The sequence below is a fragment of the Bos javanicus genome, chromosome 9, assembly GCF_032452875.1.
Source record: "Bos javanicus breed banteng chromosome 9, ARS-OSU_banteng_1.0, whole genome shotgun sequence".
Taxonomy (NCBI): domain Eukaryota; kingdom Metazoa; phylum Chordata; class Mammalia; order Artiodactyla; family Bovidae; genus Bos; species Bos javanicus.
Window position 1 is genome coordinate 58,764,044 of NC_083876.1, and position 27,188 is coordinate 58,791,231.

Consider the following 27,188-nt stretch of genomic DNA (forward strand, 5'->3'; position numbering starts at 1 on the left):
TGCCATTTCCTTCTCCAATGCATGAAAGTGAAAAAGTGAAAGTGAAGTCGCTCAATCGTCTCCGACTCTTAGCGACCCCATGGACTGCAGCCCACCAGGCTCCTCCGTCCATGGGATTTTCCAGGCAAGAGTGCTGGAGTGGCATGCCATTGCCTTCTCCATGCAATAGCAGGCTAGGCAAAGTTTTTATATACTTCGTTGAGTGTTTAGATAAAAGGTATTCTAGCAGAATGAGAAGGGAGGCAAATGGAATACAAATGGCAACAGATGAACTCGACTGTATTACGTTGAGGTAAGTAGGGCAGACAAGAGCTAACCTAACCTAAGTTACTTTGGGAAGCAATACTTTGACTGGAGACTGTAAATCAACAAAAAAGGACGACCCAGAGGGATGGTATGGGGAGGGAGGAGGGAGGAGGGTTCAGGATGGGGAACACATGTATGCCTGTGGCAGATTCATTTCGATATATGGCAGAACCAATACAATATTGTAAAGTTTAAAAATAAAATAAAATTTAAAAAAAAGAACATATTTTACTATATTTATCAGATTTGTTTCTCCTAGGGGTATTTTGGGTCAGCAATTTTGAAACTAATTTTTGTGCATACTAGGTTTGAAAAAATAAGTGAGCATATTGTAGATAATGAAAGTACGTTTTATATATATATATATATATATATATATATATATATATATATATATCAGACAAAAAAGTTACAATTGAGGAATATAGGAAGGACAGAGTAAACTTGTGGTCTTGGATTAGAATCAGAGGTCTATTAGGAACCCAGTTTTATACCATACATGCTGACAGATACAGAAATAATTAAAGGTGTGTGTGTCTCAGGTGGCTCAGTAGTAAAAAATCTGCCTGCCAATGCAGGAGATGGCAGAGACACAGCTCTGGTCCCTGGGTTGGGAAGATCCCCTAGAGGAGGAAATGGCAACCCACTCCAGTATTCTTGCCTGGGAAATCTCATGGACAGAGGAGACTGGCGGGCTACAGTCCATGGGATCATGAAGAGTCGGACACAGCTGAGCAACTGAGCACGTGCACACACGCACCTGTGTGTATAGCTGGGTTACTGTATATATATGCATTTCCAAGTTTTATCCACTGACGGGGTCCAGATGCAATGATGTTTTATTAGCAACGAGTGCTCCTTCTATCCAGATCTTGATTTCTAAATACCGTCATCTGATTACAGGAATTTGAGATCTTTGGCAAAATGGTTGATTCCAGGACTGGAGCAAGAAAATGCACAATGAGATGGGACAATCTTGTCTTGGCATGAAGTAAAGAAGTAGTCATTTTTAAAGTTCTTTCAACAACCTGAAAGAGGTTTTCGACCAAAGCTGGACATTTTGAGAAATACAATTAACAAAGATAGCATTAGAGTGTGATCCGTCTACTATACTACTTTAGTTATATCCAACACCTTCTGACCCTACGGACTGTAGCCTCCTGGGGGCCTCTGTCTATGGGATTCTCCTGGCAAGAACACTGGAGTGGCTTGCCGTGACCTCCAGGGGATCTTCCTGATCCAGGGATGGAACCTGAATCTCTTATATCTCCTGCATTGACAGGTGGGTTTTTTACCACTAGCGCCACTTGGAATGCAGGGTAAAATAAATACTAAGTATTTCATACCTATATAAATGAATATTGGAACACGTGAATAAATAACAGGGGAAGTAGCAGCTCTTCCTTACAGAGTATTTTGGGTTAATAAATATGGGGAAGAATAAAGGAAATGGAAAATCACCATTATAAAAATCACAGTAAAAATTGTTGCAAGTAAGATTGAAAGATGAATGCTAAAAGTAGTGGGCAAAAATTAGACAAAAGGGTATTTTTCAGTCTTAAATTATCTTCCCCAGGATATTTATTAATTCAAAAGGAGAAAATAGTGTTATGGTGAAGAAGCACAGCTGACACCACATTAACCGGGTGATAAAGGCGAAATGAGAAATATTAACTTTGTGTACCCTTCACGTATGCTCTGTAAGTGTATGAATGATACACTTACAAGAACACACCATTTCTGTGGCATTCTTGCCAAAACTGCATACCCTTAATCTAATTATGAGAAAAGATTGCACAAATAAAAACTATAAGGCATTCTGCAAAATAATTAACCAGAATTATTCAAAAGCATCACAATCATGAAAGGCAGGAAAGACCATGGAGCTTTCACAGATTGGAAAAGACAAAGAAGATCTGAAAGTAAATGCAATATGGTATCTCGACTTGGATCCTTAAATAGAAGTACATTAGTAGTAAAATGATGAAATGCAAATAAAATCCATAACTTAGCTGGGTATTGTATCAAAGTTAATTTCTTACTTTTGAAAATTATACTAATAGTACACAAGACGTTGGGAAGCTGGATGAAATATATATCACAATTTTCTGAATTAATTTTGCAGTTCTGCTCTAAGCCTAAAATTATTTCAAAATAAAAATTTTAAAGTTATATATTAAATTCTTCTTATAATGTCAGCATAATACTGTTATTTCACATAACACTTGTTCTCAGACTCCTTTCTTGATCCCTAGGACAGGACACTATTTTTCTTTCCCTTGGGATACTACAAGAAAAATCCTATGAAAGTGGTTGTCACAGGTAGAGTGATGATGATATTTCTATGTGAAAGAATTACTCAGTCCATTTCTTCAAGCTCAAAATGGCATTGGTTGAGTACCTTTACAGTAAAAATAAGAAAATAATTTGTCTGTTTCTCTCTGACTTCCCCAACTTTCTCGTAAAATGGATTCTATGTAAAAGACCATGCCACCTGTGGGAGGAAAATCTGATTTATCCTGTGTTCTATAAGATCACATGTGGCACAAGTTAGAATGAAAGTTAGAGTTCAGGTCCAGGGTCACAGAACTAGTGAGTGGCAGTGCTGTGGTTTACTGAGCACCCCGGCCCAAGGCTTTTTCATGCATCCTTCATTGCATCCCATTTTGTATATTTTATACAGCATGTTAAGGGTTTCAGTTGGATTGTTTTAATGAAAGCAATAATATTTGTAATTAATTTTAAATCTAGTAATTGAAGAACAAGGGAAATGGTCTTTCAGTGAAATTTCTTTGCATGATATCTCAGATGGTTTTGTCATCACCGGTTTCACTGAGAACATCGCCCTGTTGGAAACTGCGATCTGCATAGATGAAGCACCTTTCAACCTGAGTAATTACCTCCCAGGGCTATAAACCCTCTGTGTCCAACACATAACCAAGCCTTGTCATTAAAATATAAATTACCTTTCCCTTTTAGATCTATTTTAAAAGAGAATTGCAGACCTTACAGCTGACAGGGAGGCAGGGGGTAGAAGAAATCAGAGTAGAGAAGAATGTTGGCCTGGAAAGAAGCTTCACCTCCCCTGAAAATGAGCTCTGCTTTGAGGCTTGGCTTAGGAAAATTTGGGGGATTAAATCAATAGATGGGGCTGGAATGAGGAAATCAAGAAACAATTAAAATAACAGCTGCTTCCCATCCTTTCCACTCTTTGGCTTTTTCTTATCCGCTCTTGATGATGAGTTTTGTAGCCCTAGTTGGCTACAGAGCAGAACAAACTAAAACAGTCACCATGGATTTTTTTTCTTCCAAAACATTTTTCAGTACAAATAACTTCAGGATCCACACATCTCAAACATTAAATTAACAATCTTTTGTCCTCTGCTGCCACCAAGATCCCCCAGTTGTATAGAAATGAGGATTGGAAAATATTACAGGTGGACCTCTCAGGCAACTTGAACTTCTGAAAAACAATAGCTACAACAGATGTTTCTTTCATATGATCTGTGTTTGATCTCCTAAAAAATATTCACTACCATTGGCAAAGGGTGAGAAAATGTGTATAATTCAAGGGGAAAACATAGAAAACAAAGGAAATATCCCATGATACCGTACAACAACTGCTAGAAATTTCACTGATCAAAATATGGTTTATGTTACAGCAAATAATCTTTATTTTAGATGTCTAATATCCAAAGATACTTAAATTTTCAGACAAAGGCAGGCAGCAGCCATTTTCAATAAAACCACACCATTTCATTTTGCAGACAATAGTGAAGTCCTAAGACACATATGGATTTCAAAAGTCAGGTTCTCCCTAATACTGTCCACTGATTTTTTTTTTTTTTTCCCTGAATCAGTTTTTGGAAACCTAGTCTACGACTTCTCCTATCTGACCTTCAGAAGTTTATTTAGATGTCTAATTTAACTTCCTTCTTCTTTATTCCAGGTATTCCTCTTAAGATAAGAATCTATCAATCAATTACTCATAATGATGCTACATAGACTTGAAGGGCACCACTTGGGTATACGTCTTAAAAAATCTCCCTTCACACACACAGATACACACACAATTATATTGCTAGGTGGTACCGGTGAACTCACCTGCCAATGCAGGAGATACAGGAGATGTGGATTTGATTCCTGGGTCAGGAAGATCCCCTGTAGAAGGAAATGACAACCCACTCCAGTATTCTTGCCTGGGAAATCCCATGGACAGAGGAGACTGGTGGCCTACAGTCCATGGGATTACAAAAGAGTTGGACACGACTGAAGCAATTTAGCATTTATGTGACTAACTTTTAAACAATTATTTAAGAATCTTTTTCTCTTTCCTGTGATCAGTGTGAATATTAAAAACCCACATTCTCACTCATCAGAATATTCTGAGGTAATATTTTCTTTTTCTTGAATAGTTGTCTATAACCAACTCCTAATAAGCCTGCATTGTGTTCTTCCATTTTACATACTGTTAGCTAAACAGTTCTCTTCCTCATATGTCAATTCAATTTCACCTTCTTTTGGTGTCACTCAGAAAAGTTATAATCATTAAAACATCAGCTCTCAGGGATCAGATTTCTGGGAAAAAAATGTGTGTGCCAGTGGTTTGAATTGACATATAGTGATACCACACTTACCTTAGGAAAGGAATACACATGGAATCAATGTGGTCTGTCATGCAAAGTATTTATACATATACAATATGAAATTCAAGGTCACAACTGGTAAGAATGCCCAGTCTGTGAAATAGTATCTTACCCATCTTTGTATGACCCATTCACAATCATAGAACAAACACATGCAATATAAATCAAAAAGTGAAACAATTTAAGATAACCAGAGAGATGCAAAGTTATTTCAGTTTAGAGTGAAGCTAATATGCCCCATACTCAAAAGTCCCACGTTAAATGTAAAATTGTGCTGATATTCTAGAGTCAGAAATGATTTTCCCTGTTTCTTTCATAGGACTAATCTCTCAATTTCATTATTATATATTTGCTCTTTTAATTCAAACTCCTCAAAAGAACCTATGCTTCCCTGAGGTGTCACTCCAAAGCACAATCTATTGCACGTCTAAACCCTGGAACATAGTAATTCTTTAGCCATATGGCTTTTAGTATCTGAAATGAGATCCCAGGAGTGAAATTCCTTGTAATCAAGATCAGTTTCCTTCTCAAACTTTAGGTATAATAAGATTTGAACTTCAACTGATGGAAGTAAATGCAATTGTGAGAAAATGAATTTTTTTCAAATAGTGAGAAATTCCCTATCAAATAAAATCCCATAGGAATCCCTAAACTCAAAATAAGAATTATTGGTTTTCAAAGAATTCACCCGTCCATCTACACTCAAGTGAAAAATGGTGCTGTGTTAAAAGATGCAAATGCTTGTTAGCTAAATTTGTCATCACATGTCACTGTTTTGTATGCACCATCTGTTTTTTTTTTTTTTTCTGTTTTGAATTGAGGGGAATATGTTTTGAATGTGGCTCAATTTGAGCAGTATGCCTCCACTTAAGCTATCTTTGTTTTTTAGTGTGATTTTCTATTTAATAGTGAAATAAGCAGAGAGCCTTACTTTTATTTAAATGATTAATTTTAAAGAAAGGAGAAAAGAATTTATTCACCTTCAATGTTTGATCTAAAAGAAAAACTTTTACATGGTAGATAAAGATTACTACATTTAATAAGTTTTCCCTTAGGTGTCAATTATTTTAAATCCAGATTTCACTTATTTCTATAAGAATGTGGTGGTTATTTAGACTATGAATACCTTTAAAGAGATCAAAGGCCTTTAGAAAACTAATGTATGAAGTAGAAATAAACTTTTCTTTTTCAGTGGTTATGAGAAGGTCCCTTTCAATTCAAAGGCAGCAGAGCCCACTACTGGCCTAGTTGTTGAAACTTTTCTCTAGTCAAACAATTGGGTGTTGCTCGGAATTAAACATTTACGGGATAAAAGCAAAGTTTAAGAATATAAATAACAGAGATTTCAATTAGCTTTTAAAACCTAATGATTTAGTGCAATACAGTGTGGTGGTCTGTTTAAAGACCAACCTAAGGATGCTACCATCAAATATAGAATTGTGAAGATACAATTTTGGGAATTTCTATCACTTCTGGACAAGGAAGGAGTAACTGTGATATGCAGTGGAGTTAGTGAAAGTCACTCAGTCGTGTCTGACTCTTTGTGACCCCATGGACTACTCAGTCCATGGGATTCTCCAGGCCAGAATACTGGAGTGGGTAGCCTTTCCCTTCTCCAGGGAATCTTCCCAACCCAGGGATCAAACCCAGGTCTCCCACACTGCAGGCGGATTCTTTACCAACTGAGCTACAAGGGAAGCCCAAGTTGCTGGAATAGAGCATGTGGGGAAATTTTAAATGAAGGTTTAGGAGCTTTGTGACCCTCTTCTAACTCCATGGACTATGTTTTACAAATGTAGTAATCAACATGAATTTAATCAACGAATATTTAGTTTTTGCTATCATTCCACAAAGAAAAATGGCAGAGGAATTTGCCTTAGCTTTGGCTTTTTATGCAGCATATCTTGGCTTCTTGGAGTGCCTGTAAAAATGACCACAGACTAAGTAGTTTGAAGCCATATACATTTATTCTCTTGCAGTTCTGGAAGCCAGAAGTATGAAATCAATAATACTGGGTTAAAATCCAGGTGTCAGCAGGACGGTACTCTAGGGAAGAATCCATTCTTTTCCCCCTTTCAGCTCTGGTGGTGCTGGCATTCCTCAGCTTGTGGCTGCATCACTGCCATCTACTCCTCTGTAGTCACATGGGCTTCTCCTTCATTTAAAATCCCCCTCTGCCTCTGAATTATGAGGATGCATGAAACCACATTCAGGACCTGTCTCCTTAGCTCAAGGTCCTTAACTTAATCACATGTGCAATGACCCTTTTCTCCAATAAGGTAACATTCACAGGTTCCAGAGATTGAAGTGTATCTTTGTGGGACCATTTTCAGCCTATCATAGAAAAAATTAATTTAATCTCCTAAAATTTCATAGCTCTTCATCTTATTTGAGGATCTGAAAAATACCCAAGCCAATACTTATTTTAGAATTGTCTGCTTTTACTTCTTACTTCATGCTACCTTTTCCCATCCCATGTTAACAAGCTTCTCTGATTCTTAAAAACTGTACTTTAATAAACAATAGAATTCAGGTTTAAAAAAATTGTCACAAGGTAGCACATTTAGAGCTTGATGTAAGTAAATTCAAATCCTCTTTAAGAGAATACACCTTTATACAGCAGAGAAAAATACCTAAATGAAAATAAGGTCTGAGGAAAGAAAAAAAGTACAAGGAAGCAACATAATAAGCAAAAATATTTAGAAAAAGCAAACATCAAAATCAGATCCACAGAACCTTCAATATAGTAAAATCCATCAAAAATGTTTCCACAGTTCACAGTTTAAAATACTGATTACTAAATCCTAGGATCCCAAAACACAGCAGGCTAGTTACAATGGCTCAACATAATCATTTTATTAATTTGTAATAACACAAAGCCAATTTTTCATGATAGGTTTTTGAGCAAAACTCATAATTTTATGGACTTTAACCAACTAGAATTCCTAGACCCAGAACAAAATAAATGTGTCTAGTATGGCTAGAGAAATAAAAATGGGAATCAAAGTTATGAAGAGGAAAAAAAAAAAACTATCAAGAATAATAGAGGATCTTTTAAATTTCATGGAAATTTTGAAATAAAAATACAAAAATACTTGAAATTTAAAAGTAAATGGCTAGATTAGATAGCAGATTAATAGAGAATAACAGTAGCTAACTCTTAATGAGGTTTATTATATGCCAAGTACTCTTTTGAGCACTTACATTAATTTAAAAATTTAATGTTATAACAATCCATGAAGTATTATTATTTACTTCATTTTACAAATAAAAAGGGCTTCCCAGGTGGCACTAGTGGTAAAGAACCTGCCTCTCAATGCAGGAGACAGAAGAAACACGGGTTCAATCCCTGGGTCAGAAAGATGCCCTAGAGGAGGAAATGGTAACCCACTCCAGAGTTCTTACTTGGAGAATCCCATGGACAGAGATGTATGAGGAGCTACAGTCCATGGGGTTGCAAAGAGTCAGACAACTGAACAACTGAGCACAGATTAAAAAAAAAAAAAAAAGACAACAAATTAAGACATCTGTTTAAATTGAATAACTAGTGGATAGCAGAACTAAGGTTAAAACCTCAGCAATCTGTCTGCAAAGGCCACTTTCCTCTACAATATTCTGCCAACTTGATTAGCCATAGTTGAAAACAGAATTCCAGAACTAGGACACAATCCAGAATAAATTAACCAAATTATAGAAATGAAGAGAAGGAAAATATGAAAGAGAGATGAGAAACAGAAGATAGAGTAAGGTGGCATAACATACATCTAACTGAATTTCTAAAGGAGAGACTAGAGAAAATGCAGGGAAGATAATATTCAAATAGATAATTTACAGAAGTTCTTCAAATGAATAAAAAAGATGAAGCCATCTATTCAGGAGTCACAAGCAATTCCAAAGAGGACTGAAAAAAGAAAAACTCACACATAGACACTTGCTAGTAAAAATGCAGACCACCAAAGAAAAGTATTATTCAAGAATAAAGGTGAAATAAAGGCATGTACAACTAAAAAGAAACTTGAAGTGTGTAACAACAGAGAAATTCAGCAGAGGAAATTACAGAGGAGTTGAAAAATGATCCTAGAATATTGTAGTTCTAAAGAATAAGTGGGAAAGTCAAGTTTAAAAAATGGAATATATGTTAGGTAATCTATACAAGCATTGATTATATAAGTCAGTAATGAAAGTGAAAGTCACTCAGTTGTCCCCGACTCTTGCAACCCCATGGACTATACAGTCCATGGCATTCTCCAGGCCAGAATACTGAAGCAGGTAGCCTTTCCCTTCTCTCAGGAATCTTCCTAACCCAGGGATCAAACCTAGGTCTCTTACATTGCAGGTGGATTCTTTACCAGCTGAGTCAACGATATCTAATTTGGTGTTTTACACACATCAAAATAGAGCTGAGATACTGATCAACAACCTCTAAAAACAGCAATAACAACAAAAAGAAATAAAACACAAGATTTTCTGATAAGTGTGAACTGTGATTTTCAGACCAGTCTTCCAATTCAGAATGTATGGTAATTCAAATGTTGAAAGAACACACAACAACATAGATCTGTTTAAATTAAGTTATTGGAAAATGTCTAAGGAAGAAATAAAATGGCAACATACTCCAGCATTCTTGCAGGGAGAATCCCATGGACAGAGGAGCCTGGCGGGCTATAGTCCATAGGGTCACAAAGAATCAGACACAACTGAAGCAATTTAGCATGCAAAGAAGAAAAAATTTGCAGGTCCATAATCCAGGATAAATAGCAGTCTAGAAAGATAAACTTGACTAGCTATCACTATCAGAGAGGGGTATCTCCTCACACCGCTCAAGTGCCTGCCTCTTTCTGGGGTTTCTCTGAACTTGGACATGGGGTATCTCCTCTTGGATGCTCGCAGCTCCAGTGCCACCCAGCTGCTGCTGGCCGCCCCAGAGCTGCCTAAAGGAGAAAATGAAAGATATACCCATTTGTATGCAGAGTTCCACAGAATATCAAGGAGAGATAAGAAAACCTTCCTTGGTGATCAGTGCAAAAAATAGAGGAAAACAATAGAATGGGAAAGACTAGAACTCTCAAGAAAATTAGAGCTATCAAGGGAACATTTCATACAAAGGTGGGCTCAAAAAGGACAGAAATGGTTTGGACCTAACAGAAGCAGAAGATATTAAGAAGAGGTGGCAAGAATACATAGAAGAACTGTACAAAAAAGATCTTCACAACCCAGATAATCATGATAGGATGATCCCTCACCTAGAGCCAGACATCTTGGAATGTCAAGTCAAGTGGGCCTTAGAAAGCATCACTATGAACAAAGCTAGTGGAGGTGATGGAATTCCAGTTGAGCTATTTTAAATCCTAAAAGATGATGCTGTGAAAGTGCTGCACTCAATATGCCTGAAAATTTAGAAAACTCAGCAGTGGCTCCAGAACTGGAAAAGGTCAATTTTCATTCCAATCCCAAAGAAAGGCAATGCCAATGAAGGCTGAAACTACTGCAAAATTGTACTCATCTCACACAGTAGTAAAGTCCTGCTCAAAATTCTCCAAGCCAGGCTTCAGCAATACATGAACCGTAAACTTCCAGATGTTCAAGCTGGATTTAGAAAAGGCAGAGGAACCAGAGATCAAATTGCCAATATCTGTTGGATCATTAAAAATGCAAGAGAGTTCCAGGAAAACATCTATTTTTGCTTTAGTGACTATGCCAAAGCCTTTGACTGTGTGGATCACAATAAGTTGTTGAAAATTCTGAAAGAGATGGGAATACCAGACCACCTGACCTGCCTCCTGAGAAATCTGTATGCAGGTCAGGCAGCAACAACTGAACATGGAACAACAGACTGGTTCCAAATAGGAAAAGGGGTACGTCAAGGCTGTATATTGTCACCCTGCTTATTTAACTTATACGCAGAGTACATCATGAGAAACGCTGGGCTGGAGGAAGTACAAGCTGGAATCAAGATTGCCGGGAGAAATGTCAATAACCTCAGATATGCAGATGACACCACTTTTACGGCAGAAAGTGAAGAACTAAAGAGCCTGTTAATAAAAGTGAAAGAGGAGAGTGAAGGTTGGCTTAAACCTCAACATTCAGAAAACTAAGATCATGGTATCCTGTCCCATCATTTCATGGCAAATAGATGGAGAAACAGTGGACAGAGTAACAGACTTTATTTTTTGGGGGTCCAGAATCACTGCAGATGGTGACTGCGGCCATGAAATTAAAAGACACTTGCTGTTTGGAAGAAAAGTTATGACCAATCTAGACAGTATATTAAAAAGCAGAGATATTACTTTGCCAACAAAGGTCCGTCTAGTCAAGGCTATGGTTTTTTCAGTAGTCATGTATGGATGTGAGAGTTGGACTATAAAGAAAGCTGAGCACCAAAGAATTGATGCTTTTGAACTGTGATATTGGAGAAGACTCTTGAGAGTCCCTTGAATTGCAAGGAGATCCAACCAGCCAATCCTAAAGGAAACCAGTCCTGAATATTCATTGGAAGGACTGATGCTGAAGCTAAAACTCCAATACTTTGGCCACCTGATGCAAAGAGCTGACTCATTTGAAAAGACCCTGATGCTGGGAAAGATTGAAGGCTGGAGCAGAAGGGAACGACAGAGAATGAAATGGTTGGATGGCATCACCGACCAATGGCCATGAGTTTGAGTAAGCTCTGGAAGTTGGTGATAGACAGGGAGGACTGGCACGCTGCAGTCCATGGGGTCGCAAAGAGTCAGACATGAGTGAGCAACTGAACTGAACTGAACTGAATCTCTAGAATATATAAAGAACAGTCAAGATTCAATATTAATAGAACAAACAGTCCAAATGGAATTTGAATATATTCATTGAAGTTCTCCAAAGAAATATAACTTATAGGATTGATTGTTGATTGATTGATCATAGGAACTGGCTTACTCAGTCGTGGACACTAAGAATTATCTGCCTTCTTCAAGTTTGAGAGCCAGGAAAACCAGTGGTGTAATTCGGTTTGAGTTTGAAGGTTTGAAAATTAGGAGCTCTGATATCAAAGAGTGGGAGAATATGAATGTTCCAGCTCTAGCAGAGAAAGCAAATCTCCCCTTTCTCCATGTTTTTGCTCTGTACAGGCCCCCAACAGATTGGGTGATGCTCATTCACAAGAGAACAATTTTCTTTTTCTTAGCAATTCACGTGTTGATATCTTTTGAAAACAACTTTACAAACACAACAGAAATAATGTTTTTCCAGAGGGCATAGCTTAGCCCAGTCAAGCTGACACATAAAATGACCCACCATAATGAATGAAAGACATGAATGGGCATTTCATGAAAGGGATATGCAGACGGCAAACAATCCGTGAAAAGATATTCAACATCAGTAGACACTGCTGCTGCTGCTGCTGCTAAGTCGCTTCAGTCGTGTTCAACTCTGTGCAACTCCATAGACGGCAGCCCATGAGGCTCCCCCGTCCCTGGGATTCTCTAGGCAAGAACACTGGAGGGGGTTGCCATTTCCTTCTCCAATGCATGAAAGTGAAAAGTGAAAGTGAAGTCGCTCAGTCGTGCCCGACTCTTAGCGACCCCATGGACTGCAGCCTACCAGGCTCCTCCGTCCGTGGGATTTTCCAGGCAAGAGTACTGGAGTGGGGTGCCATTGCCTTCTCCGTCAGTAGACACTAGAAATGCAAATTAAAACCGTAATATATCACTATATACCTTTGAGAATATATAAAATTAAGAAAAAAAGCGAAGTGACAACATCAAGCTGGCAAGGATGTAGAGAAATTGGTCACTCATATACAGTTAATGGGAATGTGAAATGGTACAGTCTAACAAAAGGTTCAGCAGTTTATTAGAAATCTAAATATTCAGATATCATGCACTCTAGCAACTGAAATCTTCAGCATTTATCCTGGTTAAATAAAAACATACTTACATGAAAACTTGTTCTTACTGATTTTATTTATCATAGCCAAAAATTGGTGATAAATTATACGTCCTTCAACAGTTGAATGGTTAAACAAACCAAAGTATATGTATACTCTGAAATATTATTCAGCAACTAAAAGAAGCAAAGTACTGATGCATGCAACAATTTAGGTAATTAGATTGAGTTAAGAGAGATAGCCCCCCAAAACTACATGCTGTGTCATTCTGCCTATATATATATTTTTTAAATTATAAAATTATACAGAGAATAATCTTACAGTGGTTGCAAAGAGTTAAGAAATGAGTAAGAGTTGGGGGAGGAAATCATAGCTACAAAAAGGCACACAAGGATTCCTTGCAGTGAAGGGACTCCTATATCTTCCTGTATCAATGTCAATATCCTGCTTGTGATATTGCACTGTGATTTTGAAAGGCATTGCTGCTGCTGCTGCTAAGTCGCTTCAGTCACGTCTGACTCTGTGCGACCCCATAGATGGCAGCCCACTAGGCTCCCCTGTCCCTGGGATTCTCCAGGCAAGAACACTGGAGTGGGTTGCCATTTCCTTCTCCAATGCCTGAAAGTGAAAAGTGAAAGTGAAGTCGCTCAGTCGTGTCTGACTGTTCGCAACCCCGTGGACTGCAGCCCACCAGGCTCCTCCATCCATGGGATTTTCCATGCAAGAGTACTGGAGTGGATTGCCATTGCCTTCTCTGTTGAAAGGCATTACCATCGAAGGAAATGAGTAAATGATATATTGTAGTTCTTTTCATTATTTCACAAAGTTGTATATGAATCTACAGTTTCTCCCCAAAAAGTTTAACTAAAAAAAGAAAGGAAAGAAAAGAAGAGAAAAGATAGATGGGGAGAAAGAAATCTTACAAAGAAGAGCAGTAAGGGGAAAAATAGCCCTGTCAAATATTAAACCATACTAACAAAGCCTTTGTAATTAAAATAGTGTAACTCCAATACACAGGTAGATTCATGACCAATGAAACTTATGGGAAATGCCAGAAATAAATGTAAGTACATATGAAAATGCATCGTGTGACAAAGATTCAATTTGAAATCACTCAAGAAATGAAAGATTCAGGGAAAAACCATGTTTGAGTGGCAACTGAATAGCCAGCTGTGAAGTAATGCACACTATACATCAAATAATTTCCAACAGAAGTAAAAATCTAAATGTAAAAGCTAAAAGCCAAAAACAAACAAGAAACCCAACAAAGAGTCATGAAAGTGCTACAGAACTGTGGGGAACCATTATAACTTGGGTGTTGGGAAACCTTTCCAACGAAGCTTCTATGTACAGCAGACTACAACTAATATTTTTGTTTGTTTGTTTCAAAAGAAGATCTATAAACAAGGGAAAAGCTAAGTCATGAATTATGACATCTAGTTAACAGTACATATAGCCAAAAAATATAAGTAGACTAGGTACATAACAACAATTAGACAAAGTGGAAAAATGACCAAAAACCAAGAATATGTTTTACATAATAAATAGGTATGAGAATATGCAAACCTTATCAGTTTTCAGGAAAACACAAATTCAGATTGCAATGAAGTAACATCCTGTGAGATGGGTAAAACAGAGAAATCCAGTAATATCAAGTCTCGGTGGGGATATTCAGTTCAGTTGAGTTCTGTTGCTCAGTTGTGTCCAGCTTTTTGCAACCCCCTGGACTCCAGCATGTCAGACCTCCCTGTCCATCACCAACTCCCAGAGCTTGCTCAAATTCATGTCTGTTGAATTAGTGATGCCATCCAATCATCTCATCCTCTGTCATCCCCTTCTCCTCCTGCCTTCAACCTTTCCCAGTATCAGGGTCTTTCCCAATGAGTCAGTTCTTTGCTTCATTTGACCAAAAATAGTGGAGATTCAGCTTCAGCATCAGTCCTTCCAATGAATATTCAGGAAGGCTTTCTTTAGGATTGACTGGTTTGACCTCCTTGCTGTCCAAGGGACTCTCAAGAGTCTTCTCCAACACCACAGTTCAAAAGGGTCAATTCTTTGGCACTCAGCTTTCCTTATAGTCCAACTCTCACATCCATACATGGCCACTGGAAAAACCATAGCTTTGAGTAGACAGACCTTTGTCAGCAAAATAATGTCTCTTCTTTTTAATATGCTGTCTAGGTTGGTCATTGCTTTTCTTCCAAGGAGTAAGTGTCTTTTAATTTCGTGGCTTCAGTCTCCATCTCCAGTGATTTTGGAGCCCCCCAAAAAAGTCTGCCATTCCTTCCACTGTTTCTCCATCTATTTGCCATGAAGTGATGGGACAGGATACCATGATCTTAGTTCTCTGAATGTTGAGCTTTAAGCCAACTTTTTCACTCTCCACTTTCGCTTTCACCAAAAGGCTCTTTAGTTCTTCTTCACTTCTTGCCATAAGGGTGGTGTCATCTGCATATCTGAGGTTATTGATATTTCTCCCGGCAATCTTGATTCCAGCTTGTTCTTCATCCAGTCTGGCATTTCACATGATGTACTCTGCATATAAGTTAAATAAGCAGGGTGACAACATACAGCCTTGACATATTCCTTTCCCAATTTGGAACCAGTCTGTGGTTCCATGTCCGGTTCTAACTGCTGCTTATTGACCTGCATACAGATTTCTCAGGAGGCAGGTCAGGTGGTCTGGTACTCCCATCTCTTTCAGAATTTTTCACAGTTTGTTGTGATCCACACAGTGAAAGGCTTTGGCATAGTCTATAATGCAGAAGTAGATATTTTCTCTTTTGCTTTTTCCATGATCCAACGGATATTGGCAATTTGATCTCTGGTTCCTCTGCCTTTTCTAAATCCAGCTTGAACATCTGGAAGTTCACAGTTCACATATTGCTGAAGCCTGGCTTCAGCATTGGAGAATTTTGAGCATTGCTTTACTAGCGTGTGAGATGAGTGCAATTGTGCAGTAGTTTGAAAATTCTTTGGTGGGGATATAGAGCAATACAAGAACATATTAATTGCCTGTGGAAGTTATCAATTGATACGAACACTGTGAGATTAAGCAGGTACATATTTTGATCCCCAGTATTTTTTTCTTTTATATATCTGGGAGTATCTTTTGCTTGGGTGTATCAGGAGATTTCTGTGAAGCTGATTGGAAGACAATTCACTTAGAAATAATGAGTGTGACCTTTAAGGCTAGATCATCTGGTTTCCAATCCAATTTCCAACATTTCTAGATCTGAACTGTGGGCACATTACTAAAATGCTCCATACTTCAGTTTACTTATGTTAGCTGTAGGGCTAATACTGGTACACGGTGTTTTCCTCATAGGTTTGCTCTGAGTATTACATGAGTGAATATTTGCTAAGTAACTTTGAAGTAAATGATGATTATGATGGCTATGGTGGTGATAATGATGATGTTAAAGAAAAAGATCACAGCTATGAATGAGCTATGATGACATGCATCAACCTGAACGAATTGCACAAAGAACTCAGTGAAAAAAAGTCAAGTTATCAAAAATAAATAAATAAAGGAATACTAACATGTGTATATAAATTTAAATATGAAAAATTAAAGTATATTGCTTAGGAATCATGTATTATCAGTACAACTCTAAAGAAAACTGTTACAAAGGCAATTTCATGCTAAATCATGGGGGAATAAGTCGGGGAGAATAGGAATGGAAAATGACATATTTGGGGAAAATAGGAAAATTCAGCAGTATTGAGAATATTCTCTTTCTTATCCTGTGTATTGGGTATGCTAGCATGCTTTCTTATTCTTTATACTTATATAATTTATACTGTTTATGTTATTCACATTATTTTCTAAGTGTGGAGTATTTCATAATAAAATTATTATTCAATAAAAAGGATTGAATCCTTTTGTATTACCCTCTTCCAGCATGTGCTTTTCTTTAGTCGTTGGAAAACATATGATGACAGGCTCCCTAACTTAAATTCTTTCAAGTTTAGTTCTGATAATTGCTGTGACATGGAGACATGGAACTACCAGTATGTCATTCAGGAATAAAAAGTAAAAATTCTGGATTCTCCGATGTTACCTATCTCCAAACCTTAAAATTTACTCAAATTGTGGTCAATTTACTCTTAAAATATATATCTGTGAACATTGCTCTTCCTCATGACCTTAGTTTCAATGGAACTCCTGGAATTGATGGGTTTTATTCCACTGCTCAGATTCAGCTAATGTTTGTGAAGTGTCAACTACTTGTCAAATTCTGTACTAGCTGCCTAGAAGGGACTCCCTTGTGCAAGACAATCATGGATACTGGCTTCATGGGATCTAGAGTTCACCCAGGAAGAGCAGAGATAAACAGGTATTTTCAAATTTGATGATTGTTCCTTAGCAATACATAGCATGAGATCACAGTATTTCCTCTTGTCACAGTAAGCAGGATAACATGGACCTAATGTAGGTGGCCTAGACTTGTGATTAGGCACATAGGATTTTGAGTTGGAAGACCTGGTTTTATGTCTCTGTAACACCATTACAGACTTTTGTCTCTAAGCAATTTGTCTAACATTTCTGATCTCTAGGTTCCTTATAACAAAGTACCTAATGTGGTATAAACACTCAAATATTTCTTGAATTCATGAATGAATTAGTGATTGAGTGAATAAATAAATGGATGGTATTTTATACCATATGTGTTCAGTTCAGTTCAGTTCAGTTCAGTCCCTCAGTCGTGTCCGACTCTTTGCGACCCCATGAATTGCAGCACGCCAGGCCTCCCTGTCTATCACCAACTCCCGGAGTTTACTCAGACTCACATCCATTGAGTCAGTGATGCCATCCAGCCATCTCATCCTCTGTCTCCCCTTCTCCTCCTGCCCCCAATCTCTCCCAGCATCAGAGTCTTTTCCAATGAGTCAACTCTTCCCATGAGGTGGCCAAAGTACTGGAGTTTCAGCTTTAGCATCATTGCTTCCAAAGAAATCCCAGGGCTGATCTCCAAGAAGATCCAACCAGTCCATTCTGAAGGAGATCAGCCCTATATGTGTTAGAATGAATATTAATTGGTCACCAGTTATTAATGAGATAACCAAAAAAGTCCTATTGTATAGCATGGGAAACTATATTCAATGTTTGTAATGACCTATAACGGAAGAGAATGTAAAAAATGATATATACTTATATATACATGTACAATTGAATCATTTTTCTGTATACCTGAAACTAATACAGCATTGTTAATCAACTATATTTAATACAAATTTTAAAAATAAAAAATAATTTTAAAAATATTAATGAATAATTATCATAAAGACACAATTTTGTCAAGGAACTTGGAGTTATGTAATAATTGTTTTCCTGAAGAAGTTATGTACACAGAAAAATGTTGGTGAGATTTGAATATAATAGTAGCAAAAAAAATTTAATTGCTGAGACTACTTGTATTTATCTTAGAGCTTTATTTCTTTTTCTCATTTATGCAACAGAATGAACTCACAATCATACAAATGGGAAATAATTTTATTTTTCTCCACATTCTAATTCAAATATGAATCACCATTCCCCCTCCCTTGTCCATAGAAATGACAGATTCCAGGTTTCTCCTCTCTCCAGTTAAGGTTTAACCACTGACTCAGGAAAGGATACTCATCTGCTTCTCTTTCTTACATCTTCCCTTTCATCCTGTTAGGACCTTCAAGGTCAGGAGAAGGATAGTAAATTAAAGAAAAATAAGCACAAAGTCATTTATTAGTTGGTGCTGTTCTTTCTTCTCTCTTGCCTGTTGATATCATCTGTCATGGAGCTTCCCTTGTAGCTCAGTCAGTAAAGAATCTGCCTGCAGTGCAGGAGACCTGGGTTAGATCCCTAGGTTGGGAAGATCCCCTGGAGAAGGAAATGGCAACCCACTCCAGTATTATTGCCTGGGAAATCTCATGGACAGAGGAGCCTAGTGGGTAGAGTTCATGGGGTCGCAAAGAGTCGGGCACAACTAAGCGACTAACACCTACCATCTGTCATAGTGGACTTCTAAATGACAGCTTCTTATATTTCAGGATACTCCTTCTTGCCTGGACTCCATAGCAGAGGAACTCCTGCATTGGACAGCTTCTGGATTGGAAGGTGCTTTCTTCAGTTGACCACTTGGGATGCACCATTAGCTCTTGCTCTGAATTCTGCTTCTACCTTCCTATAGGCAGCCAAGCAGTTTCTGAAAGGCCAGGGCTGAAACGGGGGGATCTTTTGAGAACCATGGGACATACCAGAGTAGAGGGAAGAATGGAAGGGGAAAGAAGAAAAGAAAATATGAGACATCTAAAAACTAAATGGGGGAGTCTGAACCAGGATGTTTCTAAATTATAGGGAACAGAGACAGTCATTTTTTCTACAGATCAAGGAAGTTGCAATGGGAGAGTATACCAAGGGTCTGGAACAACTGCCTAGAAACAACTTCCGTCAACAATGGGGGTGTTTAATAATAGGATATAAAAGGTCTCATTTAGGATGGATGTAAGCCACCAGTTTAATGGGTGAGTCAAGGAAGAAAAGAGTACAAGGGGGAAATAAAGATATAAATCACCTACGTAGTTATAATCCCCCAAATGCACAAGGTCACGGACCATTCCACTAATATTTTACTTCATTTTGGTCAGATTTTTAGTGTTAAAAAGACAAATGTTCTTTGGATAATATATGGACTCTATTGAAATGGCATAGTTACCACAGAAACTCATAGGTTTTGTTAATATACATCATGTTAGGAGAAGTGCAATTTAGGGAAAGCTAGCCTACTAACTTTCAGAGGTTAACAAAACATTCATGGAATGTCAAGTGCATGTCAGTGCCAACACAGTAATAGCTGTGCCTTGGTATTCAATATCTTGATGCATGACTTGGAAGCAATGGCCATATATTGCTATCCTATTAGGACACATGGTCACTTTCCTGTGTGGAGCGAGCATAGTATAAACACGTGAAATAACAAGATAAGATCCAAGCATGGCAACAACCCAAAGCACATCAGCATCACTGAAACAGAGACCATTGTGATTTCAGCACTGTTCCCCGAGGAAGCTGTATCTCTTGAATAGAGGTTTTTAAAATCCCATAAGGAAATTGTACTAAGGGCAGCAATATGGCTTCATCATTACTGTACTAATGGTAGGCCATTGGCCTTTTCACATAGGAATGCAGATAAAAGCTCACTCCGTGGAAGGTAGAATTCCCAGACACTCCTTAATATGTGTCTTTCAACTGCAGCATATGAGCCTAATGAAACATTTGGTGCTGTGTTATTATTGTATATTTTGGATATGTGAGGGAATTGAGTAACTCATTTATACAATAACATATTCCATGTGCAACTAACCAAAAGCTGATTTCACAAAGATCCCTATATTTCAACATAGAATCACAAGCTCATGAGGTTAGATAGAGCAAATATTACTCTGTTTTACAGGGGTGGTAATCATGGCTGGGAGGTTATCTGCCCCAAATTAAACAGTCTGTAATCATTAGAGTTAAAATTTGTTCTAAGTCCTGTGACTCCAATCTAGTACTCTTTTGGTTTATAAAATGTCAGAGAGGTAGGAAAAGTATTTATGTTTCTGGTAGAAAAATTAAGCCAATAAAATATTCTGTATATTTTGAGTATTTTTTCTATGACATTAAAATATGATTTATGGACAATTTATTTGCAAAATAGGCACAAATTGACATTAATTTTCTATTAAGATGACACTGTGTGGGAAAATTATATTAATAAAATGAAGAAATTAGGTCTAGTAGACTTTAATAACAGATAGAAAGTAATGACTTCATTGTTTGAAAATCACCTTAGAACTGTCTTGTATTATTTTTAAGGAGAATAGTGCAGCTAAAGAACTCTCTCCTGAGGGCTCATTTTATCTGCAGTCTTCTAAAGTAGCTTGAATTTTCCCTGAGTGTCCAGGTACCTCTGGACCAAAATATAGGCTAAATGTATTCTTTACAGCAAACTTCCAGAAAAAAGAAAATTACAAGATATCCAGCATTAACATGGGGCTTCCGTGGTTTCTCAGGAAGTAAAGAATCTGCCTGCAATGCAGGAGACCCGGGTTGAATCTCTGGGTTGGGAAGATTCCCTGGAAAAGGGAATGGCTAAGCATGGTGGTATTCTTGCCTGGAGAATTCTATAGACAGAGGAGACTTGTTACAGTCTATGGGATCACAAAGAGTTGGATATAACTGAGTCCGGGTACCTCTGGGACAAATGAGAGTTAAAGTCACTCAGTCGTGTCCTACTCTTTGCAACCCCATGGACTATACACTCCTTGGAATTCTCCAGGCCAGAATTCTGAGATGGGTAGGCCTTTCATTTTTCCAGGGGATCTTAGCAACCCAGGCATTGAACCCAGGTCTCCGGCACTGCAAGTGGATTCTTTACCAGCTGAGGTGCCAAGTAAGACAAAATAGAGGCTAAGAATCATCTTTCTTTGGGATTGGAATGAAAACTGACCTTTTCCAGTCCTGTGGCCACTGCTGCATTTTCCAGATTTGCTGGCATATTGAGTGCAGCACTTTCACATCATCATCTTTTAAGATTTTAAATAGCTCAAATGGAATTCCATCAACTCCACTAGCTTTGTTTGGAGTGATACTTTAATCCCAAAGAAAGGCAATGACAAAGGCTATTCAAACTGCTGCGCAATTGCACTCAGCAGTGACATTGTACAGGAGACAGGAATCAAGACCATCCTCATGGAAAATAAATGCAAAAAAGCAAAATGGCTGTCTGAGGAGGCCTTACAAATAGCTGTGAAAAGAAGAGAAGAGAAGAAGCAAAGGAGGAAAAGAAAGATATAAGCATCTGAATGTAGAGTTCCAAAGAATAGCAAGGAGAGATAAGACGCCTTCCTCAGTGATCAATTCAAAGGAATAGAGGAAAACAACAGAATGGGAAAGACTAGAGATCTCTTCAAGAAAATTAGAGATACCAATGGAACATTTCATGCAAAGATGGGCTCGATAAAGGACAGAAATGGTATGGACCTAACAGAAGCAGAAGATATTAAGAAGAGGTGGCAAGAATACACAGAAGAACTGTACAAAAAAGATCTTCACAACCAAGATAATCACGATGGTATGATCACTGACCTAGAGCCAGACATCCTGGAATATGAAGTCAAGTGGGCCTTAGAAAGCATCACTATGAACAAAGCTAGTGGAGGTGATGGAATTCCAGTTGAGCTATTCCAAATCCTGAAAGATGATGCTGTAAAAGTGCTGCATTCAATATGCCAGCAAATTTGGAAAACTCAGCAGCGGCCACAGGACTAGAAAAGGTCAGTTTTCATTCCAATCCCAAAGAAAGATAATGTTGAAGAATGCTCAAACTACCATACAATTGCTCTCATCTCACACGCTAGTAAAGTAATGCTCAAAATTCTCCAAGCCAGGCTTCAGCAATATGTGAACCATGAACTTCCAGATGTTCAAGCTGGTTTTAGAAAAGGCAGAAGAACCAGAGATCAAATTGCCAACATCTGCTGGATCATGGAAAAAGCAAGAGAGTTCCAGAAAAACATCTATTTCTGCTTTATTGACTATGCCAAAGCCTTTGACTGTGTGGATCACAATAAACTGGAAAATTCTGAAAGAGATGGGAATACCAGATCACCTGACCTGTCTCTTGAGAAACCTGTATACAGGTCAGGAAGCAACAGTTAGAACTGGACATGGAACAACAGACTGGTTCCAAACAGGAAAAGGAGTACGTCAAGGCTGTATATTGTCACCCTGCTTATTTAACTTATATGCAGAGTGCATCAGGAGAAATGCTGGGCTGGAGGACCACAAGCTGGAATCAATATTACTGGGAGAAATATCAGTCACCTCAGATATGCAGATGACACCACCCTTATGACAGAAAGTGAAAAGGAACTAAAAAGCCTCTTGATGAAAGTGAAAGAGGAGAGTCAAAAAGTTGGCTTAAAGCTGAACATTCAGAAAACGAAGATCATTGCATCTGGTCCCATCACTTCATGGGAAATAGATGAGGAAACAGTGGAAACAGGGTCAGACTTTATTTTGGGGGGGCTCCAAAATCACTGCAGATGGTGTTTACAGCCATGAAATTAAAAGACACTTACTCCTTGGAAGAAAAGCAATGACCAACCTAGACAGCATATTAAAAAGCAGAGACATTACTTTGCCAACAAAGTTCATCTAGTCAAGGCTATTGTTTTTCCAGTGGTCATGTATGGATATGAGAGTTGGACTGTGAAGAAAGCTGAGTGACGAAAAATTGATGCTTTTGAACTGTGGTGTTGGAGAAGACTCTTGATACTCCCTTGAACTTCAAGGAGATCCAACCAGTTCATCCTAAAGGAGATCAGTCCTGGGTGTTCATTGGAAGGTCTGATGCTGAAGCTGAAACTCCAAAACTTTGGCCACCTCATGCGAAGAGTTGACTCCTTGGAAAAGACCCTGAGGCTGGGAGAGATTGGGGACAGGCGGAGAAGGGGAGACAGAGGATGAGATGGCTGGATGGCATCATCGACTGGATGGACATGAGTTTGGGTAAACTCTGGAAGTTGGTGATGGACAAGGAGGCCTAGTGTGCCATGATTCATGGGGTCGCAAAGAGTAGAATGCGACTGAGCGACTGAACTGAACTGAACGCATTAGCAAATTAATGCTCAAAATTCTCCAAGTCAGGTTTCAACAGTACATGAACCGAGAACTCCCAGATGTTCTAGCCGGATTTAGAAAAGCCAGAGGAACCGGAGATCAAATTGCCAACATCATCTGGATCATTGAAAAACTGAGAGTTCCAGAAAAACATCTACTTTTGCTTTAGTGACTATGCCTATGTCTTTGACTGTGTGGATCACACAAACTGTGGAAAATTCTTAAAGAGATGGGAACACCAGATCACCTGACCTGCCTCATGAGAAATCGCTATGCAGGTCAAGAAGCAGCAGTGAGAGCCGGACATGGAACAACAGACTGGTTGCAAATGAGGAAAGGAGTGTGTCAAGGCTGTATATTGTTACCCTGCTTATTTAACTTATATGCAGAGTACATTATAAGAAATGCTGGGCTGGAGGAACCACAAGCTGGAATCAAGATTACCGGGAGAAATATCAATAACCTCAGATATTCAGATGACACCACCCTTATGACAGAAAGTGAAGAAGAACAAAAGAGCCTCTTGATGAAAGTGAAAGAGGAGAGTGAAAAATTTGGCTTAAAACTCATATACAGAAAACTAAGATCATGGCATCTGGTCCCATCACTTCATGGCAAATAGATGAGGAAACAATGGAAACAGTGAGAGACTTTATTTTGGGGGGCTCCAAAATCACTGCAGATGGTGATTACAGCCATGAAATTAAAAGACGCTTGCTCGTTGGATGAAAAGCTATGACCAAACTAGACAGAATATTAAAAAGCAGAAACATTACTTTACCAACAAAGGTTCATCTAGTCAAGCTATGGTTTTTCCAGTAGTCATGTATGGATGTGAGAGTTGGACTATAAAGAAAGGTGAGTGCCGAAGAATTGATGCTTTTAAATTGTGGTGTTGGAGAAGACTCTTGAGAATCCCCTTGAACAGCAAGGAGATCCAACCAGTCCATCCTAAAGGAAATCAGTTCTGAATATTCATTGGAAGGACTGATACTAAAGCTGAAACTCTAATACTTTGGCCACCTGATGTGAAGAACTGACTCATTTGAAAAGACCCTGATGCTAGGCAAGATTGAAGGTGAGAGGAGAAGAGGACGACAGAGGATGAGATGGTTGGATGGCATCACTGACTCAATGGACATGAGTCTGAGTAAGTCCTGGGAGTTGGTGATGGAACAGGAAGCCTCGTGTGCTGCAAGCAGTCCATGGTGTCACAGATGGTCAGACACGTCTAAGCAACTGAATTGACTGAAGAATCCTCTTTACAGTAAACTTCCAGAATAAAGAAAATTACAAGATACCCAATAGACAATGTGTAATTAGAAATACAAACCTGAAGCTTAGCAGACAAAGATTTCAAACTTAATAATAATGAGGAGAGAAAGTAATTTTTAAAAAATTGAGATCATTAGGGTTTATGTGAACAAATTCAACACAATCATCAATCTTTACATATTCCAACACAAAGCAGAAAGCTGTCACACACAGTTCTGTCATTTTTAGATGATAATTCTCTGAAGAAATCACCTCCATCTAAAGTTGCAAGGAAAACTCCTTCCATGAAACAGAAAATCATCCAGTCAGTTGATATTCTTTTGAAGTTAGCAATAATGGATCTACCATATAATAGGGTTTAAACTTGGAATAAAGATTGCTGAGAGAAATATCAATAACCTCAGATATGCAGATGACACCACCCTTATGGCACAAAATGAAGAGGAAAGTGGAGAGTGAAAAAGTTGGCTTAAAGCTCAACATTCAGAAAATGAAGATCATGGCATCCGGTCCCATCACTTCATGGCAAATAGATGGGGAAACAGTGGAAACAGTGTCAGATTTTATTTTTGGGGGCTCCAAAATCACTGCAGATGGTGACTGCAGCCATGAAATTAAAAGACGCTTACGCCTTGGAAGAAAAGTTATGACCAACCTAGATAGCATATTGAAAAGCAGAGACATTACTTTGCCAACAAAGGTCATCTAGTCAAGGCTATGGTTTTTCCTGTGGTCATGTATGGATGTGAGACTTGGACTCTGAAGATAGCTGAGCGCTGAAGAATTGATGGTTTTGAACTGTGGTGTTGGAGAAGACTCTTGAGAGTCCCTTGGACTGCAAGGAGATCCAACCAGTCCATTCTGAAGGAGATCAGCCCTGGGATTTCTTTGGAAGGAATGATGCTAAAGCTGAAACTCCAGTACTTTGGCCACCTCATGCGAAGAGTTGACTCATTGGAAAAGACTCTGATGCTGGGAGGGATTGGGGGCAGGAGGAGAAGGGGACGACAGAGGATGAGATGGCTGGATGGCATCACCGACTCGATGGACATGAGTTTGAGTGAACTCTGGGAGATGGTGGTGGACAGGGAGGCCTGGCATGCTGTGATTCATGGGGTAGCAAAGAGTTGGACACGACTGAGCGACTGAACTGAACTGAACTGAAACTGGGAAACTCTTGACCTACTCTAATTCTGCTAAACTCCAAAGTGAATTTCATGAGTACTTAGATTCCAAAATCAAATGCTAATTTATTCTCTGTTCTGTGTCTTAAATATATGGATATTCCACATATAATATATCATTACTTCCCTGTGTTTTAAATACAGAAAATAGGATGTTTATTATTGAGACATAAAGAATAAAATAATAGGTTCCTTTACTGTGGAGAAAAATGTGTCATTATATAATTAAATATATAGTAAAAGATCATAAAAAATCAGAAAAAAAACAAAACACATCTGTCAGTGTCAACAACAACAACAAAAAAAACCCACTGCATAATGTAATAGAAAAATCACTGGACTTAGGTTTAAAATATTTTACCCAAGTACCCACACTACTATTTATAAACGGTGACAATTTACACAAAGAATTTAACCTCTCTAAACTTTAATTTTTATCTACAATGTGGGGCATGGTGGATCATACCTGACTTGTAGGTTTGTCATTGTAATTAAATGAAAATCCACATAGAAAGCAATGTGCAAACCACGTGCCATGATGCCATGTAAATTTTGTTTGAAGATGGACCGTTTAACCAAGTGTTCATTAAATAGATAAATAGGCGAAAACCTTGACTGAAACAAAGTCCTGGACATGACTTGGGAACAACAGAAGACTGAGGGTGTAGCTAAATCCAGTTATAGTTCTACTCAACACTTGAGATTCAATAGCCTTAGATGTGCCAGGCAGCTAAAGACAGTTATTTCTTACAGTCTTTCAAGTTAGATAGGGTTCTGCAAAAAAGAGGAGTGGAAACAAAAAGAGGACTGCAGAGCCGACAATCTCATTACCTGAATTATAATTGAGTAAGGACAATTTCATTCAAATAGCTTAAGTACCAACTAGTTCAATGACAAATTTAAGCTGTGATTCTTTTAAGTTTAAGGTGAAGCTCTAAAAGCAGTAGCCTGAAAACCAGAACACAGTGACTGTCTGAAATGCCTTATGTGCTGAAGCTCACAAACTACTGTTAATTGCTAAGAAAAGTCAGCTGTTTGAATCCAGAAGAAAATGCTTTTCATGGAATATAAATGTTAGTTTATGTTCTATATTGTTTTGCAATAACCTGTACTAAAATCATATTGTTCTAAAAGGTGTTGACTACAAACTAAACACAAAATTAGCTATTTTAAAGAATTAAACATCTCTGTTTTTGGTAAATGAGGTGTGGTAGCTAATAAAAAATTGAAAAACTAAAAAGAGAATGTTAAACTCTTTAATCTAAGTCAGA

The 27,188-nt window shown here is 38.1% G+C and overlaps 1 long non-coding RNA gene across 1 annotated transcript in view; it reads left to right on the top strand.

Moving 5' to 3' along the window:
• The window catches only part of LOC133253941 (uncharacterized), a 34,835-nt gene extending 7,963 nt beyond the window's left edge, over positions 1-26,872 (top strand). Inside the window, exon 2 of the long non-coding RNA XR_009738502.1 lies at positions 18,844-26,872. This is a non-coding gene — a long non-coding RNA (uncharacterized LOC133253941). The remainder of the gene's footprint in view (positions 1-18,843) is intronic.
• The last annotated feature ends 316 nt before the right edge of the window (positions 26,873-27,188 follow it).